The following is a 20,207-nucleotide window of genomic DNA, read 5'->3' on the forward strand; positions in this document are numbered from 1 at the left end:
AGAAAAGCCTTACTACCCACAATCTATGGAATGGGAGAAGATATCTGCAAATAACATATCTGATAAAGGGTTAATATCCAAAATCTATAAAGAACTTAACAAACTCAACACCCAAAACACAAATAATCCAGTTAAAAATGGGCAGAAGACATGAATAGACATTTTTCCAAAAAAGACATATAGGTGGCCAACAGACACATGAAAAGATACTCAACATCACTCAGCATCAGAAAAATAAAAATCAAAACTACAATGAGCTATCACCTACCCCACACTAGTCAGAACGGCTAAAATTAACAACTCAGGAAACAAAAGGGAACCCTCCTATACTGTTGGTAGGAATGCAAACTGGTGCACTCTGGAAAACAGTAGGGTGGTTCCTCAATAAGTTAAAAACAGAACTACCTTACAATCCAGCAATTATACTACTAGGTATTTACCCAAAGGATACAAAAATACTAATTCAAAGGGATACATGCACCCCAATGTTTATAGCAGCATTATCAACAATAGCCAAATTATGAAAAGAGCATAAATGTCCATTGACTGATGAATGGATAAAGAAGATGTGATACATATACAATGGAATATTACTCAACCATAAAAAGAATGAAATTTTGCCATTTGCAATGACATGGCTGAGCTAGAGAGCATTATGCTAAGTGGAATGAGTCAGAGAAAGACAAATACCATATGATTTCACCCATATGTGGAATTTAAGAAACAAAACAAATGAACATGGGGGAAAAAAAGAGGAAAACCAAGAAACAAACACTTAGCTACAGAGAACAAACTGATGGCTACCAGAGGGGAGGTAGGTGGGAGGATGGGTTGAATAGTTTGATGGGGATTAAGGAGGGCACTTGTGATAAGCAACAGGTATTGTATATAATTGTTGAATCACTAAGTTCTACCCCTGAAATTAATATTACAGCGTATGCTAAGTGAAATTTAAATAAAAAAAGGGGGGGCGCCTGGGTGGCTCAATTGGTTAAGCAGCCAACTTTGGCTCAAGTCACGATCTCACGGTTTGTGGGTTCGACAGCTCAGAGCCTGGAGCCTGCTTCGGATTCTGTGTCTCCCCCCATCTCTCTCTGCCCCTCCCCCATTCATGCTTTGTCTCTCTCTCTCTCTCAAAGACAAATAAATGTTAAGAAAGAAAGAAAGAAAGAAAGAAAGAAAGAAAGAAAGAAAGAAAAAGAAAGAAAGAAAAGCCTTACTACCCAGAAGAAAAAAAAAATCTTGTGATGCTTTTCTCCTATCCCATTTTATACAGTCTTGGACTTTTCATTATGGCCAAGTAAAACTATGGCTTGTGACTTTCTCTCAAAATTAGCTTCCTCTTATGTTTCACTTCACAGACTATCACTTACCACTTCAAGCTATGAATGAATGTGTCAACCCAGAATACTACATAGGAACAAAATATCTTTGCTACCAACATAACAGCACTACCAAAAAAAAAAAAGATATTCTTCTAGTTTAAGGGAATAAACTCCAGAAGGAAACTTGACCTATGGGAAGTAAGGAAGAACAAAAGAAAAGGTAAATAAGAGGTAAAAAATAAAAAAGATTGTGTTTCTTTTATTCTTGAAATATCCTTAAAGGACTGTCCAAAGCAAAAGTAAGATTTTAAGTTATAACTGCTAATGCATGTGGAAATAAAAAATATGACAATAAGCTCACAAAGAAAGGGGCAAGTAACCAAATTATACTATGTTAGAATATTACATTATAGATGGTGAAGTGTGAATTTTAAAGTAGAAATGCAAAGTGACAGATATGAAATACAAAATTAAACAATATTAACAAAAAACACTTTAACTTGATAATTTAAAGATGTGTATTATTAGTACAGGGTGTAACCTCTAAAGAAAATAATCAAAATTATACCTATATAGCTACACCTATAAAGCCAATAGGGGACAGAAATTGGAATGCAAAAAAAAAAATTTTGATGAACCCAAAACATGGCAAGATGATCAGAGAAACAAAAACAAAAAGATGAATGCAAAACAAATAGTACAATGGTACACTCAAACTCATGTATATCAAAAACTACATTAAATGTAAATGTACTAAACATTCCAATTGAGATACAGAAATTTGCAAAGCAAAGCAAGACCCAACTACATGCTTCCTACTAAAAATACACTTTAAATATAAAAACTCAGTGTGAAAGTAAAAGGATGGGAAAAGATATAACATGAAACCAGTACATTTAAAAAGCTGGTGAGGCGCCTGGGTGGCTCAGTCGGTTAAGCGTCTGACTTCGACTCAGGTCATGATTTCACGGTGAGTTCGAGCCCCATGTGGGGCTCTGTGCTGACAGATCAGAGCCTGGAACCTGCTTCAGATTCTGTGTCTCCCTCCCTCTCTGCCCCTCCCCAACTTGTGCTCTGTCTCTCTCTTCTCAAAAATAAATAAACATTAAAAAAAAATTTTTTTTTAAAGCTGGTATGGATATATTAACATAGAGTGGAATAAAGTTCGAGATCAAGAATACTACTAAAGGGGCATCTGGGTGGCTCAGTCGGTTAAGCATCTAACTTCAGCTCAGGTCATGATCTCACAGTTTATGAATTCAAGCCCCACATCAGGCTCTGTGCTGACGGCTCGGAGCCTGGAGCCTGTTTCAGATTCTATGTCTCCCTCTTTCTCTGTCCCATCTCCACTTGGGCTCGGTCTCTCTCTTTCTCTCAAAAATGACTACATGTTTAAAAAAATTTTTTAAGAATATAACTAAAGATGAGGAAGAATATTTCATAGTGATAAAAGGGGCAATTCATCAGTAAGAAGTAACAGTCCCAAATGTGTACACACCTAAATAATGAACTTCAAAATATATGGGGGAAATACCCAACAGAACTAAAGGGAACAATCAAAATATCCCAAATCATACTTATAGATATTTAATACCTTTATTTTAGTAATTGATAGAACAAGTAAACAAAAACTCAGTAACAGACAATCTGAACCAGTTATCAGCTAACTTGACCAAACTAACATTTATAGAACATTACACCCAGTACCTGCAAAATAAACATCATTTTCAAGTGTGTATGGAATGTTCTATATGCTAGCCCACTAACAAGCCTCAGTAAGTTCCAAGGATGGAAATTTTGCAACATCCTCTGACCAAAATGTAATTTCAAAATCAACAAGGTGTATATAGTAATATCCAAAATATTTTGAAATTAAATAACAGATCTCTGATGGATTGAAAAGGAAATCATAATAAACATCAGAAAATATTTTATACAAAATAATAATAAAACCAAAACATGTCAAAATTTGTGGGGATGAAACTAAAATACTGTGTAAGAGAATACTTACAGTCTTAAAAGGCAATACTAGAAATATAAAGTTTAAAATAAATAATTTACATTTATACCTTAGGAAGCTAGAAAAATAAGAGCAAATTAAACCAAAAATAATTACAAGGAAGAATGTAATAAACATAAGAACAGAAATCAATGAAATAAAAAAATCTATAAACAATAGAAAAAATGACAGAATCAAAGTTAGTTCTTTGAAAATGGTAAGGAAATTGATAAAAACCTTAAAATACTAACAGCAAATTTTCAGTGTCAGTAATGAAAAATGGAATATCACTATAGATCCTAACTGTACTAAAAGGATGATAAATGTGAACAACTTTATGGCAATAAACTTGATTACTTAGATGAAATGAATAAATTTTTTAAAAGTATGATTTATTATAGCTAGTTCAAAAATAGAATGAAAAATAGTCATATATTTATTAAGGATATTATATTCATAATAAAAAGAAAAATTCTCCAATAAATAAATCTCCACAGCTTGATCGTTTTACTAGTGAATTTTATCATTTAAGGAGGAAATAATACCAATTTTATGTAAGATTTTTCAGTTGCTAGAGAAGGGAATTCTTCTCAATTCATTTTATAAAGGTAGCATAACTGATAGCAAAACCAAAGATATCACAAGAAAATAATATTACAGACCACTATCCATCATAAACATGTGTGCAAAAATTCTCAACAAAATCTTAACAAACAGAATTCAGCAATTCATGCCAAAGATAGTACTTCATGACTCAGGGGGTTTTATCCCATGAATGCAAGGTTATTTAAAAATTCAGAAATCAGGGGCACCTGGGTGGCTCAGTTGGTTGAGCATCCAACTCTTAATTTCAGCTCAGGTCATGATCTAACAGCTCATGGGTCAAGCCCCACAACGGGCTCTAGGCTCACAGTGTGAAGACTGCTTGGGATTCTTTCACTCTCCTTCTGCCCCTCTCCTGCTCTCTCTCTCTCTTTCTCTCAAAATAAATAAATAAACATTAAAAGTTTTTTAATTAAAAAAAATTCAGAAATCAATCAGTGATGATCATCATACAGAACAAAGAACAAAGAAGAATAATCAAATGAACATCTCAGGGCTTTCAGAAAAAGCAACGAACAAATTCAAAAACTTATTTATAATAAAAACTCAGCAAGCCAGAAATAGAAGGGAAATTTCTTGATAAAGGACATACATAAAAAAACTCACAGCTGGGGTGCCTGGGTGGCTCAGTTGGTTAAGCGGCCAACTTCGGCTCAGGTCATGATCTCACAGTCCATGAGTTCGAGCCCCACGTCAGGCTCTGTGCTGACAGCTCAGAGCCTGGAGCCTGTTTCAGATTCTGTGTCTCCCTCTCTCTGACCCTCCCCCGTTCATGCTCTGTCTCTCTCTGTCTCAAAAATAAACGTTAAAAAAAAAATTAAAAAAAAAAAAAACTCACAGCTAATCAAAATGATTAAATACTGAACACTTAAGAGCACAAATAAGGCAAGAATACCCACTCTTGTGGTTTCTATTCAATATTGCACTAGAGGTCCAGCCAGTGCAATGAGACAAGAAAAATAAATAAAAATCTTAAATTATGAAAAGAAGCAAAACTGTTTGTATTTTCAGAGGATGTATTCATCTTATTGAAAATACCAAGGAATTCACAAAAACATTTTTATTGGAATAAGTGAAAATAGCAAGATCAGAGGATACACAAGATCAATATATGAAAATCAGGTATAAATTGCATCTCATCAAACTCAAGACTTCTTATCTTCAAGCGAAACTGAGAAAATAAAAAATCATGCCATACCCACTGGAATAAAATAGTCACAAAATATATATGCATGTAATATAAAGCAAATAACCAAATAAAGTATAACAAAGAGACTTCTACAGATACTTCACAAAAGGAGACACAAATAAGCACACCAAATGATGCAAAATCATTAGTCCTCATAGAAATGCACATTAGAACCAAAGTGAGATACCATTCACATCCCCTAGAGTGACCAAAATTAAAAGCATGAAAATTCTAAGTGTTGACAAGGATATGGAGCAAACTGAACTCTCATATGTTCCTAGTGGGATTATAAAATAGTGAGATCATTTTGGAAAGGAGTTTGTAAGTTGTTATGAATTAAAATACACTTATCGCATGATGTGGCAGTTCTACTCCTACCTAGGAAAGGTATCCAAGAAAATGAAAGCATATGTCTACAAAAGAAAAAAAAAAGTTTCAGAATGTTCATAAACAGCTTTGTTTATAGAAAAGCCCCAAACTAAGAATATTCCAAATGTATATTAACAGGGGGATAGATAAAAGCACAGAATGATAATACATTGTCATTGTATTCAACAGTAAAAAGAAACAATTACTGTTACAAGCAGAAAAATGGATGATTTTCTAAAACATATATTGATCATGTCATGGGTAGTGCAGCGGTAATTCAAGTGTATACATTTGTCAAAACTCATCAAACTATTCATTTAAATGTATATATATGTATATAAATGATAGCTTAATAAAGTTCATTTAAAAAAAGAATCACTCTCTTACTAAACATGACAGAATGCATGATGGAGAGAAACTTAACAAATATAAAGAATGTGGCAAAGCCTTTACTCACTACTCAGAACTTACTCAACATCACAGAATTCATACTAGAGAGAAACCATTAAAATGTCAAGAAAGTGGCAAAGCCCTTAACTGGTATTCAAGACTTACTCATTATTCCAAAATGCACACTGGAAAACATAGTTAGCAAGAAAAGACCTTTGTTTTAAATATACACTTTGGAAACTATTGGAGAGTGCATAAAGGAAAGTAACTTTGAAGATGTAAAAATAGAGGAAAGTATTAATTGAAAATCAAATGTAAATAAATATCAAAGAATTCACAGTAGAAAGCAGTAAGTCAGTATCTCGTTTCAGAAATTACTTTATATCAGAGTACTTATTATAGGGAATAATGCAACATTAAATACTGTATTTGCTATTATGCTTCAAAAGATAAAGGAGATAGATTTTTGGACAGGTATAATTAATTTTAACATATGCTTTTTTACATTGACCCTTTTTGAGATTTGTGGTTAGCAAATATTTTTTGTGATTAGCCAATATTAATGTATTTCTACTCTCAAATCATTTCATGAAATTCATTTATTCCTAGTGGGTATGTGAAATCACGTGATTGACTGTTGCTGCATCAAAGATATGAGATGCCCTTCTTTATTGGGTAAGAATCATGGATATCCAATTTTTCACAGAAGAGTAAGGAAAAGATAATATACAATACATGAAAAAAAATTTAAATGGAGATGCTATTTGTAGGTGACTTATAACACTGATATAAGTTACCATAAAGAAGGTGTTCAGGACGTCATTCTTTCACATTTAGTAAGAATAAGTAAGACTCAGAACTTTATAAATAACGTCTTACCAATTTGTCTTTAAAGACAAAGACGTGGCGGTCCAGTAAAATACTGATGTATTTTCATAACAGCAATAGTTAGAAATAGAGAATATTAGTTGATGTGGTTGAAATAAAGAAGTCTTCACAGATATCAGAAAGATAGCTAACTCTTTCCTAAATTGGCATATAATTGTACATCCACATTTTTTAATGGTTACCTCTGAAGTAGGAAAGCTGAAAGGACACATTTTGGAAAGACTCCATTCTCCACTATTTTTCTTTTGTGCCCCATTTACTCATGTTCTGTATTTTTGCCTCTCAGTAAGCCAAAGAAACTCTGTTCCCACTTCAAGGGGGAAACAAGAAAGTTAATCATTATCTGACTTTTGTTCTACACCCCAAACACCTGATAAAACCTAAGAAGAGCCAGATCCCAAACATGTTCCAGGACATTAGCTTCAAACAAACCTCAGCTGATGCTGGCATCAATACCCCTACAATCAGTTATTTATGAAATAACACCTATTGTTCACCTGACACTTGCCTTTGATTGGGCCCTACCATGGATTCCTGAAGGAACACATACCCTAGACCCTTTCCCAATCAATAGTAAATATTAACCCCCCAGCCCCAAACAACAAGACTCATTTTCCTTTCCGAGTCTCCCACTCTGTCTGCTTTTCTCTGTCACTCACCCTATTCAATAAACTCTGTTTTCACTTTCTCCAGCTCACATTTGATATTTATCCTGCGTGAAGCCAAGAACCCTCTTGGCTAGTCCAGTGGGACCCTCTCCTGAGTTCTTAGACTAGTCTGTCTGTATCACCTCAGGCCTCAAAATTATATCTCAGATCATTATATCAGTACAAGAATGCTTCTTGAATGTTTGTATTCTGTACTTTGAGCAAGTATAATATGGTGAATTTCAAATGCATAACTTTGTCTATGTGTGAACTTAATATATTTTAATTAATAAAACATAAAGGCTCTTAATGTGCTAAAAAAATAAAATTTAGGGGCGTCTGGGTGGCTCAGTCGGTTGAGCGTCCAACTTCGGCTCAGGTCATGATCTCATGGTTCGTGAGTTCAGGCCCCGCATGGGGCTCTGTGCTGCCAGCTCAGAGCCTGGAGCCTGCTTCCGATTCTGTGTCTCCCTCTTTCTCTGCCCCCCCGCCCCCCACGCTCTCTCTCTGCCTCTCAAAACTAAAGAAAACTAATAAAAAAAATTTTTTTTAAATAAAATTTAAGGAGCACCTGGGTGGCTGACTCAGTTGAGCGTCCAACTTTTGATTTCAGCTCAGGTCATGGCCTCCTGTCTTGTGAGTTCGAGCCCCACATTGGATTCTATGCTGACAGTACGGAACCTGCTTGGGATTCTCTCTCTCCCTCCCTTTCTGCCTCTCTCTCTCTCTCTCAAAAATAAATAAATAAACTTTAAGTAAAGTAAAATTTGGGGCACCTGGGTGGCTCAGCCGGTTGAGCATCCGACTTCACCTCAGGTCATGATCTCACAGTCTGTGAGTTCGGGCCCTGCGTTGGGCTCTGTGCTGACAGCTCAGAGCCTGGAGCCTGCTTCAGATTCTGTGTTCCCCTCTCTCTCCGCCCCACCCCTGCTTGTGCTCTGTTTCTGTTTTCCAAAAATGAATAAACATAACAATTTTTTTTAAATAAATAAAAATTAAAATAGAGTCATTCTAGCAGTTATGTTCAAAACAGAGGGCAAGAATAGAAGGAGAAATCTCATGAGGTACACACTGTAAGATTTAACCTAGTTTACCTCTTTTTTTTAGGGGAAAGAAAATGTTCCTGTTACTGCAATAATGACTCCCCATTCCCAGATAAAGACTGATGAGAATAAAGACCATTTCCATGAACTCAATCCAGCCCTTGGTGGAACAGGTATTTTTAATTTAAAGAAGGAAGCAGACATTAACAGGTAACAAGACCCAGTCTTATTCCAGTGGGCACCTGAGTGGAAGCACAGAAGAAGAAAATACTACTTAGAACATTAATATAACCCATTGGTTTCATGGAAGTAGAATGCTATTTCCTGCTTAAGAATTATGAGGCTGTACAGATATACTTCCTTTTTCAGTATGAGTTTATACTGAATTGTCGTAGAGAATTAATATTTGTTCTTAGGTGTGAACATTATGTGTTTAATTTTAAAGAAAGAGATATTCTTGCATCTCAAGCTGGAAGAGCCCTGGACCCCTGAAGGACCTCTAATCTGGGGACGCTTGCAGTCCTGCATCCACTATTTACTACTTCTACTCATCCTTTCTTCTGAGGGTAGTTATAGGCACTACTGATCTTGTCTCCCAAAGTCCAGACCAAACAGCCTAGAGTTAAATCTAGGTTATTTGAATATAGAGTAAGGAATATTTCCACATATTTAGTGTCCTGTGGGTTTTGGCATGAGGACCCCAAGAAGGGATGTTAAGTTTGTCAGGAGACAAGAAGAAAACTCTTTAAAGAAAAAGGCAAAAAACCGTGGATCAGAGGAGCAGGTTAACAAATGGCTTGATCCCTTAAGCAGCTCCCTTTGGACTCCCTGGTAAGGCAGATTTAACAAGAACTTTAAACTTGACCCTCTTGCATTGTAAGTCCCATTGCAAATTGCTGAAAACCTTCAATGAGTGACTATGTAAATGCCTGCAAAGCCTGATGAGGTGATCTTGGGAAAGCTGAAAGCAAAAGTCACAAAGGAGAAATCTGCCCCTTCTGAATTTCGTGTGGCCTCTGATGGGGGCTTAGCCTAGGTCTGATGGAGTGTATTGCATTCCATAAATATCACCACTAGTTTGGTGAGCCTGGAAAGAAAAATAAGTTAATGGGAAAAAGAAGAAGTATGGAAGCAAAGTGCCAGAATATTAAGAAGGCAAAGAGGGAAGAAAACATTTTTAGGCAATAAAAACAAAAGTGACAAATATTTATTGTGTACTAACTACAATTCACCTGGTTCTGCACCAAGGCCTGAGGGCATAAGGACTCTTGTACTTTCAAAATCACCTTGGGAACTGGTGTTACTGTTTTACCAATAAGGAACCTGATGTTCAAATGGTTCTAATAAATTCCAGAAGCTATGTAACTAGTAAATGGTTGCATAGAGTCAGGATTAAAATTCAAGTCTGTGTGACTTGAAAACAATAATTAGAACAAAAAGAGAAAGCCACAGAATGGAAAAGGGAAATGAACCTAAACTCACATTGTGGAAAGAAGGTGGACAGTTGCTATGAAAGTAGCACAGAACTACACGGAAGCCTCAAAGAGGGGTAGCTGCTCTTTCCTGGACAGTGTAAGTAGCTATGTAGCTGGTATTCACAGCTCTTCAGTGAGGTCGTTCCCTCTTAAATCTTCAGACAAGCTGGAGCTTTTTTCCCCTAGGTTCTTAAAATATGGCCTCAGATCGACAACACAGGCATCATCTTCACCTGGAAATTTGTTAGAAATGCACATTCTTGGGCCCACTCCAGATCAGAAACTCAGAAACCCCAGGGATAGAGTTCAGTAAATGAGTTTTAAATTTTAATTTTGGATTTCTTTTGGCATAAAACAATACACACTCATTAACTCATAGTTCTGTAGGTTAGAAGTCCAACACAGGGTCTCATCTGGCTAAAATCAAGGTGTCAGCAGAGCTGAGTTCCTTTCTGGGGACTCCAGAAAAGGATCCATTTCCCTGCTTTGTTCAGCTTCTAGAAGCCACCTGCTAACTTTCACACATGTCCCTTCCTGCACCATCAAAGCCAGGAGCAGTGAGTTAGATCCTCTTCACATGGCATCACTCCAACCTCCTCTCTTCCACTTTTTTTTTTTCATTTTTTTTTAATGTTTATTTATTTTTAAGACAGAGAGAGACAGAGCATGAACAGTGGAGGGTCAGAGAGAAGGAGACACAGAATCTGAAACAGGCTCCAGGCTCTGAGCTGTCAGCACAGGGTCCAACGCGGGGCTTGAACTCACGGACCACGAGATAATGACCTGAGGTGAAGTCGGTCGCTTAACCGACTGAGCCACCCAGGCGCCCCCTCTCTTCCACTTCTAAAGCCCCTTGTGATTATACTGGGCCCGCCCAGATAACCCAGGATAATCTCCCTACTTTAAAGTCAACTGATTAGCAACCTTAATTCCATCTGCAACTTTAATTCTGCTTTGCCGTGCATATTCACAGGTTCCAGGGGGGTAGGATAGGGACATCTTCAGCAACTATGTTTAACACCCCCTTCAGGTGCTGATGACCACACCGAAGTTTGACAGCCAGTACTACAGGCCTCAGCATTTGCCAAGGGCTTGGTCCCCAGGTTTCCCCACACCACATTATTATAGCACCAGGTCCCAGAATCTGAAAGAATTAGACCACAGCTAAAACACCTATGTACAAATGATAACTTCATCAGTGTGAAATCACAACCACCAGAGACTGCAATGAACTTTTCCAAGTTACTGAAGCTTGTCACCTTCAGAAATATCATCATTAAGGACCTGGATGGAATTCAAGAGCTAATATAATTTACTAAGAATCTATTACACAAGCCAGACCTATGGAGTTGTTCTGCCACATGAGCATTTTTCACTTTAATGATTAGGCTGAGAAGAAAAGAAATGCACATGGCTCTCCAGACAGGCTGGCTGAGAGGTCTTTCCTCAGATGCTTCTCCTGTGCTGTGACAAAAGCCTAAGACCTAAAAACAATGGAAGAATGAAAACTGCAGAAAAGAATACTGTTAATTGTGATCACAATAAAATATATCAAAAGTATAGGAAATGGACTAAATTATTATTAACAACCATTGAAGTCATTTGGAATGCCACATACAACTAGTTATTACTGCTTCTCGTTGGCCAGCCCTATTTCGGGACTCCTGTTGTACCAGTGATCTGTGTTTCACAGTGTAGCCACCACTCACATTCACGCTATCACACACAGCTATAGGTTTTCATTTGTGCATAATTGTACTTTCAGTTTATTCAGCGATATATTGAATGCCCACTTTGTTGGTTCATTCATTTGTCATTAAGTCATTCATTCTTCTACCGGGAGTTTAATATGCTATAGCGGTGTTAAATGAGGTTATGAGGACACAATGTAAACAAAGACAATTAATTAATAGTAAATAAATAAGCTTCATTCATGGGCCTTTATTCCCCTAACATTAGCAATAACAGAATTTGGAAATATGAGTAGCATATTGAGATCACTGATAATACTCTTAATGAAAATATTTTTGACAAAGATACTGTACACATTTCCTCAATGAGATTTTTCTATTAAATTCTTTTGTACTTTCCCCAAACTGGAACCTGACCCTATGTTCACCTTGATATTTAGTTGATGGTGAGTGTCTTTTTTTTCTTCCTTTCTTTCTTTTTTAATATGCAGTATTCATAAGAACGTGTTGTAAGACTTAGATGTGGGCAGAAAGGTTAGTAGAGCCAAATTAAACCAAATTACAATAAGTAACAAAAGAGGAAATAAAATATTTCATTAAAATGATACATTCTTATTATCTATTATCATGTATTTAATACAGGACTTGCTATACATCACAAGTGTGTTATTGCTACGCATATTTAGGGTAGGAAAGTAATGAAAATAATATTTCATTCTGTAATAGTAAAGTGGTTTTATTGGCAAAATTTGAATGGAAAGCAGTAAAATCAAAAAGTAAACCTGATATTCTCTGAGATAAGGTTAGGCTGGGAGGGTAGGTTGTGGGGGAGGGTGCTTGAAAGAGGTGAGGAAGGAAATAGATAAGAGGGAGAGAAAATAAAGGATTCCAATTTCTTGGCAGTAGGTCTGAATTTGTGAGGGCTGAAGTCAGCCAGAGGCTTTGTGTTATAGTGAAACAACGTTTACTTCAGTGGAAGAAGAAAGAAACCATGAAATACCATGGTCAGGACATTCACCACTTTCTTAGATGGAAGAAGGCAGTGGCAGATGGAAAATGTAAGATAAAGCAAAAAGGACGTGGTAACCACCTCAAGGGAATGAAAAGTATGGCAGCCAGAAACTCCAGACCAAATGAATAAATTCACCCCAAACAAAGTCATCTAAGCACAGCCATTCTCCTTCTCAAGCTCAGAGGGTTCTTTTTCTCCTACACATTGCAATGGTCTGGAAAGTCTGTTTCTCTGCAGGGCTACTTGAAGATTTCTCCTTATTCATAAGTTGAAGCAGAAGGGTACGCTTAAAGAAACCACAATACAAACATATTACGGTGTTTAGGGATTGTGGGACGTGCGTGAGGCAGACATAAACACACACGATGTTTACACATCCCAACCAAAATCGAGCAGCATATGAATCCCACTTTAAGGCCAGGGAAGGTATATTGCCTTCATTTGCTCACTTTAAACGACTGGAATATAATTCACTCTGAAGTAGCTATGAAGAAGGAAGGAGGATAGATTAACCTTTTGGTGCCACACCTGGTCTGCGATTTCCCAATGTGTTAATGAATTTCCTGAGATGGGAGCGTCAGACCTGCTGGCAGTACATTAATCTGAGGGAACAGGAAGCAATACATCCTCCAAACTCAAAGGTGGTGAACCAATTTAGAAAATGTTAAATCAAATCCAAGCCATTCCCCAAAGACAATACCAACCCGCAAACCCAAAGACACCTGGAAAAGTCACTCTAGCACAATTTAATCAGTTTGCTGCTGAGTTTCTAGTCTCCTTTCTTTATCTGTATCCAGAAAATAAGGTATGATCCTGCACCTCTCTGAAATTCCTTGCAGAGTACAAACACTTGGCAGGGGACCTATGAAAATAACAACAAGCTATTTCTCAAATGCAACCACCCATGGGTCAGCACCTACTCTGTTAAACACTCCTGCAGAGGTAGAGATTTTTGAAATTATAGGTCTGTAAACAGAGATAAATATATGCTTTAAAATAATGATTTTGTCATTAGGAGTAACGTACTAAGGGTGAAAATCTAGTGGGAAGTAAGCATATTAAAAATAATTTTAGGGGCGCCTGGGTGGCTCCGTTGGTTGGGCGTCCGACCTCAGTTCAGGTCGTGATCACACGGTTTGTGAGTTCAAGCCCCGCATCATGTTCTGTACTGACAGCTCAGAGCCTGGAGCCTGCTTCAGATTCTGTGTCTCCTCTCTCTGCCCCTCCCCAACTTGTGCTCTCTCTTTGTCTCTCAAAAAATAAATAAATGTAAGAAAAAATTTAAAAAAAGAAAAAGGGGGGAGCCTGGGTGGCTCTGTCGGTTAAGCGACTGACTTCAGCTCAGGTCATGATCTCACGGTTTGTGGGTTCAAGCCCCGCGTTGGGCTCTGTGCTGACAGCTTAGAGCCTGAAGCCTGCTTTGGATTCTGTGTGTGTATGTCTCTCTCTCTGCCCCTCCCCTGCTTGCACTCTGTCTCTCTCAAAAATAAACAAACATTAAAAAAATTTTTTTAAATAAAAAATAAAAATAAAAATAATTTTAGGGGATCTTTTTACTGGTAGAGTTCAAAAATGTATTTAAGAGGGGTTGGTGGGGTACCAATGTTTAATAAACATTAAAGAAAAGATGGGTTGGTAAAAATGATAAGCAAATGAGGAGGCAGAAGAGGGAAAGACATAGGAACGTCATTTTCAAAGGGTTTTACTAAATTTAAATACCTGAGACCAAATTTAGTGTGATAAAACCGAAGACTCAGTCAGGTTACTCCAAATGATGACATTGCTCTGAAGTCTCACTCCTTGGGGGTGGGGGAGGGGAGGGCAGTTTCTCTGTGTCACTCTATTCCTAAAAGTGAGCAGTATGGCTGGCATAGACCAGGTGGTTGATAAATGTTCAGACTGAATCCATGTGACAACCAACCATCATACTATGAAAGGATATGTGCATATCCATGTGGTGGGGTCATGTGCCTCAATTTGGATCTTGGTGTTTCCTCGGGTTTCCTACCCCACTTTGCTCTAACTCTTGTACCCAGAGGGCCTGGTTTTCTCAGGAGCCAAAGTGGACTGGAAAAAGTTACCCGTTATGTGAGCAGCAACAGACAGTAAGACTGTAGCTTTAATTTCAGGACAGTCTGTCAAGTTACTTTCCAAAAAAGTCTACAACAATTCATATTTCACCAGAAGTTTATGAGAATACACTTCTCCCTGCTTTCCTACCTAAAATTATTATTCTCATTCATTTTAATTTTTGACAGCCCAATAGGTATAAAGTGAAAGTAAATGGCTGCTTTAACTTATATTTTACTCACTGCTAGTGAACATGAGCATATTTTCATATATTTATTGGCCACTTTTATTTGTTCATCTCTGAATTACTTATTCATTTTTTATCTATTTTTCTATTACATTGTCTCTTTTGTTTGTTTTGACCAATTTGTAAAAGCCCATTGCACATGATAGATATTAGCTCCATCACGTATATTCCAAATTAGTTCTCATCTATAATTTGTCTGTTAATTTTGCTTATGTTATCTTTTGTGTGTCCACGGTGGTTAATTTAATCAGAAAAGATGTTAATAAAAAATGTTAGCTACTTCATGTATTTGTGAGGAGGGGTGCAGAAACAGACTCAAGGCTTAGTTTCAAGGAATGTTATCCAACCCATGCTCCTGAACTGGCCCAGTGAATTACTATACCCAACACACATGTCAGCAACTAGCTTCACTGCAACTACAATTGCTGCCATTGCCATGATCAGGGAGTAAGACTCTTTTCTGCAGGACATAATAAGAAAGCACATCATCCTGACCACAGCTGGCAGCTCTCTCAAGATCCGATAGTCACTGAAACGGAAGAATTCTCCTCAAAAGAAATTCCAGGAAGAAATAACAGCTGGAGAACTGCTCCAAACAGATATAAACAATATAACTGAGCAAGAATTTAGAATAATAGTCATAAGATTAACCGCTGGGCTTAAAAAAAGCATAGAAGACAGCAGGGAATCTATTGCTGTAGAGATCAAGGAACTAAGAAATAGTCATGACGAATTAATAAATGTTGTAAATGGGGGCGCCTGGATGGCTCAGTCGGTTGAGCATCCGACTTTGGCTCAGTTCATGATCTCAGGTTTGTGAGTTTGAGCCCAGCGTTGGGCTCTGTGCTGACAGCTTGGAGCCTGGAGCCTGCTTCGGATTCTGTGTCTCCTTCTATCTCTTCCCCTCCCCGACTTGTGCTCTGTTTCTCTCTGTCTCTCAAAAGTAAATAAATGTAAAAAATAAAAAAAAAATGTATTAAAAGAAATGCTGTAAATGAGGTGCAAAATAAACTAGATACAGTGACAGCAAGGATGGAGGAGGCAGAGGGGAGATTAGCTGAAATAGAAGATAAAATTATGGAAAATGATGAAGCCAAGAAAAAGAAAATACTAGACCATGAGGGGAGAATTAGAAAACTAAGTGATTCAATGAAATGAAATAATATCCATATCATAGGAGTTCCAGAAGAAGGAGAGAGGGAAAGGGGCAGAAGGTATACTTGAACAAATTATAGCTGAGAACTTCCCTAATCTGGGGAAGAAAACGGACATCCAAATCCAGGAGGCACAGAGAACTCCCTTCAGATTTAACAAGAAAAGATCTTCTCCATAGCATATCAGAGTGAAACGCAAAATACAAACATAAAGAGAAAATTCTGAAAGCTGCTATGGACAAACGGGCCTTACCCTACAAGGGTAGACACATAAGGGTAGTAGTAGACCTGTCCACTGAAACTTGGCAGGCCAGAAGGGAGTGGCAGGAAATATTCAACGTGCTGAATAAGAAAAATATGCAACCAAGAATCCTTTATCCAGCAAGGCTGTAATTCAGAGTAGAAGGAGAGATAAAGGCTTTCCCAGACAAACAAAAACTGAAGGAGTTCATGACCACTAAACCAGCCTGCAAGTGATCCTAAGGGGGACTCTGTGAGTAGAAGGTTGCAAAGACTATAAAGGACCAGAGACATCACCACAAGCATGAAACCTATAGATAACACAATGACACTAAATCCATATCTTTCAATAATAACTCTGAATGTAAATGGACTAAAAGCTCCAATCAAAAGACATAGGGTAGCAGAATGGATAAAAACTAAACAAACAAACAAACAACAACAACAAAAAACAAGATCCATCTAGATGCTGTCTAATGAGACTCATTTTAGACCTGAGGACACTTTCAGATTGAAAGTGAGGGTATGGAAAACCATCTATCATGCTACTGGAAGTCAAAAGGAAACTGGAGTAGTCATACTTATAAAAGACACACTAGATTTTAAACTAAAGGCTGTAACAAAAGCTGAAGAAGGGCATTATATCATAATTATGGGGTCTATCCATCAAGAAGAGCTAATAATTGTAAATGTTTATGCTCCCAGTTGGATGCACCCAAATATGTAAATCAATTAATCACAAACATAAGCAATATTATTGGTAGGAGTACTATGATGCAGGTGACTTTTTTTATTTAATACTCCACTTACAACAATGGACAGACCATCTAGGCAGAAAATCAATAAAGAAACAATGGCCCTGAATGATACACTGGACCAAATGGACTTGACAGATACATTCAGAACTTTTCATCCAAAAGCAGCAGAATACACACTCTTCATGAATGCACATGGATCATTCTCCAAGATAGACCACAATACAGCCCTCAATAAATATAAATATGGGTCACAATACAGCCCTCAATAAATATAAAAGAATTTAGATCATACCATTCATGTTTTCTAATCACAACACTATGAAACTTGAAATCAACCACAAGAAAAGGTTTGGAATTCCTCCAAATGCATGCAGGCTAAAGAACATCCTACTAAAGAATGAATAGGTCAACAGGCAATTAAAGAAGAAATTAAAAAATATATGGAAGCAAGTGAAAATGAAAAAACAACAGTCCAAACCTTCTGGGATGCAGCAAAGGAAGTCCTAAGAGGAAAATACATTACAATCCAGGCATGTCTCAAAAAACAAGAAAAATCCCAAATACAAAATCTAATAGCACACCTAAAGGAACTAGAAACAGAATAGCAAAGAAACCCCAAAGCCAGCAGAAGAAGAGAAATAATAAAGATTAGAGCAGAAATAAACAATATAGAATACAAAAAAACAGTAGAACAGATCAATGAATCTAAGAGCTAGTTTTTTGAAAAAAATAAACAAAATTGGTAAACCAGACTTCTCAAAAAGAAGAAAGACCCAAATAAATAAGATCACAAATGAAAGAGGACAGATCACAAACATCACAGAAATACAAACAATTATCAGAGAATACTATGAAAAATTATATGCCAACAAACTGGACAACCTGAATGAAATGGACAAATTCTGAAACACCCACATATACTATCAAAACTCAAACAGGAAGAAATAGAAAATTTGAACAGACCCATAACTAGCAAAGACATTGAATAAGTTATCAAAAATCTCCCAACAAATAAGAGTCCTGGGCCAGATGGCTTCCCAGAGGAATTCTATCAGACATTTAAAGCAGAGTTAATACCTACCCTTCTCAAGCTGTTCCAAAAAAGAGAAATGGAAGGAAAGCTTCCTGATTCATTCTATAAAGCCAGCATTACCTTGATTCCCAAATCAGACAGACACCCTACTAAAAAGGAGAATTACAGGTCAATATCCCTGATGAACTCGGATGCAAAAATTCTCAACAAGATACTAGCAAATCAAATTCAATAGTATATCAAAATAATTATTCACCACGATCAAGTAGGATTCATTCCTGGGCTTCAGAGCTGGTTCGATATTCACAAATCAATCAATGTGATACATCACATTAATAGAAGAAAGGATAAGAACCATATGATCCTGTCAATAGATGCATAAAAAGCATTTGACAAAATACAGCATCCTTTCTTAATAAAAACCCTCAAGAAAGCTGAGATAGGAGGAACATACTTCAACATCATATAACCCATATATGAAAAGCCCACAACTAATATCATCCTCAATGGGGAAAAACTGAGAGCTTTCCCCCTAAGATTGGGGGACAGTTGGGATGTCTGTTGTTTAATATAGTGTAGGAAATCCTAGCCTCAGCAATTAGACAACAAAATGAAATAAAAGGCATCCAAACTGACAAAGAAGTCAAACTTTCACTTTTTGCAGATGATATGATACTCCACATGGAAAACCCAAAAGACTCCACCAAAAGACTGCTAGAACCAATACATGAATTCAGCAGAGTCGCAGGATACAAAATCAATGTACAGAAATCAGATGTATTTCTATATACCAATAATGAAGCAACAGAAAGAGAAATCGAGAAATCAATCCCATTTACTATTGCACCAAGAACCATAAAATACCTAGGAATAAAACTAACCAAAGATGTAAAGGATCTGTATGCTGAAAACATGGAAAACTTTGAAGAAAACTGAAGAAGATATAAAGAAATGGAAAAACATTCTATGCTCATGGGTTAGAACAGATATTATTAAAATGTCAACACTACCCAAAGCAATCTACACATTCAATGCAATCCCAATCAAAACTGCACTGGCATTCTTCTCAAAGTTAGAAAAAACAATCCTAAAATTTGTATGGAACCATAAAATACCTCAAATAGTCAGTTAGGTTGAAAAAGAAAACCAGAGCAGGAGGCATCACAATCCTAGACTTTAGCTTCTACTACAAGGCTGTAAGCATCAAGACAGTATGGTATTGGCACAAGAACAGAAACATAGACCAATGGAATAGAATAGAAAACCCAGAATTGGACCCACAAATGTATGGCCAACTGATCTTTGACAAAGCAGGAAAGAGTATCCAATGGAAAAAAAGACAATCTCTTTAGCAAATGGTGCTGGGAGAACTGGACAGCAACATGCAGAAGAATGAAACTAGACCACTTTCTTACACCATACACAAAAATAAACTCAAAATGGATGAAAAGCTAAATGTGAGACAGGAAACCATAAAAACACAACAGGAGAAAACAGGCAATAACCTCTTTGACCTCAGCTACAGCAATTTCTTGTTCAACATGTCTCCAAAGGCAAGGGAAATAAAAGCAAAAATGAACTACTGGGACCTCATCAAGATAAAAAAGCTTCTGCACTGCAAAGGAAACAATCAACAAAACTAAAAGTTAACCAATGGAATGGGAAAAGATATTTGCAAATGACATATCTGATAAAGGGCTAGTATCCAAAATCTGTAAAGAATTTACCAAACTCAACACCTGAAAAAGAAATAATCCTGTGAAGAAATGGGCAGAAGACATGAATAGATACTTCTAAAAAAGACATCCAGATGGCCAACACACACATGAAAAGATGCTCAATGTCACTCATCATCAGGGAAATACAAATCAAAACCACACTGAGATACCACCTTACACTGGTCAGAATGGCTAAAATTAACTCAGGAAACAAAAGATGTTGGCAAGGATGTGGAGAAAGGGGAACCCTCTTGCACTATTGATGGGAATGCAAACTGGTACAGCCACTCTGGAAAACAGTGTGGAGGCTCCTCAAAAAATTAAAAATAGAACTACTCTATGACCCAGTAATAACG

Source organism: Panthera pardus, unplaced genomic scaffold (genome assembly GCF_024362965.1).
Source record: "Panthera pardus isolate Hobbes unplaced genomic scaffold, ASM2436296v1 HiC_scaffold_20, whole genome shotgun sequence".
Classification (NCBI taxonomy): domain Eukaryota; kingdom Metazoa; phylum Chordata; class Mammalia; order Carnivora; family Felidae; genus Panthera; species Panthera pardus.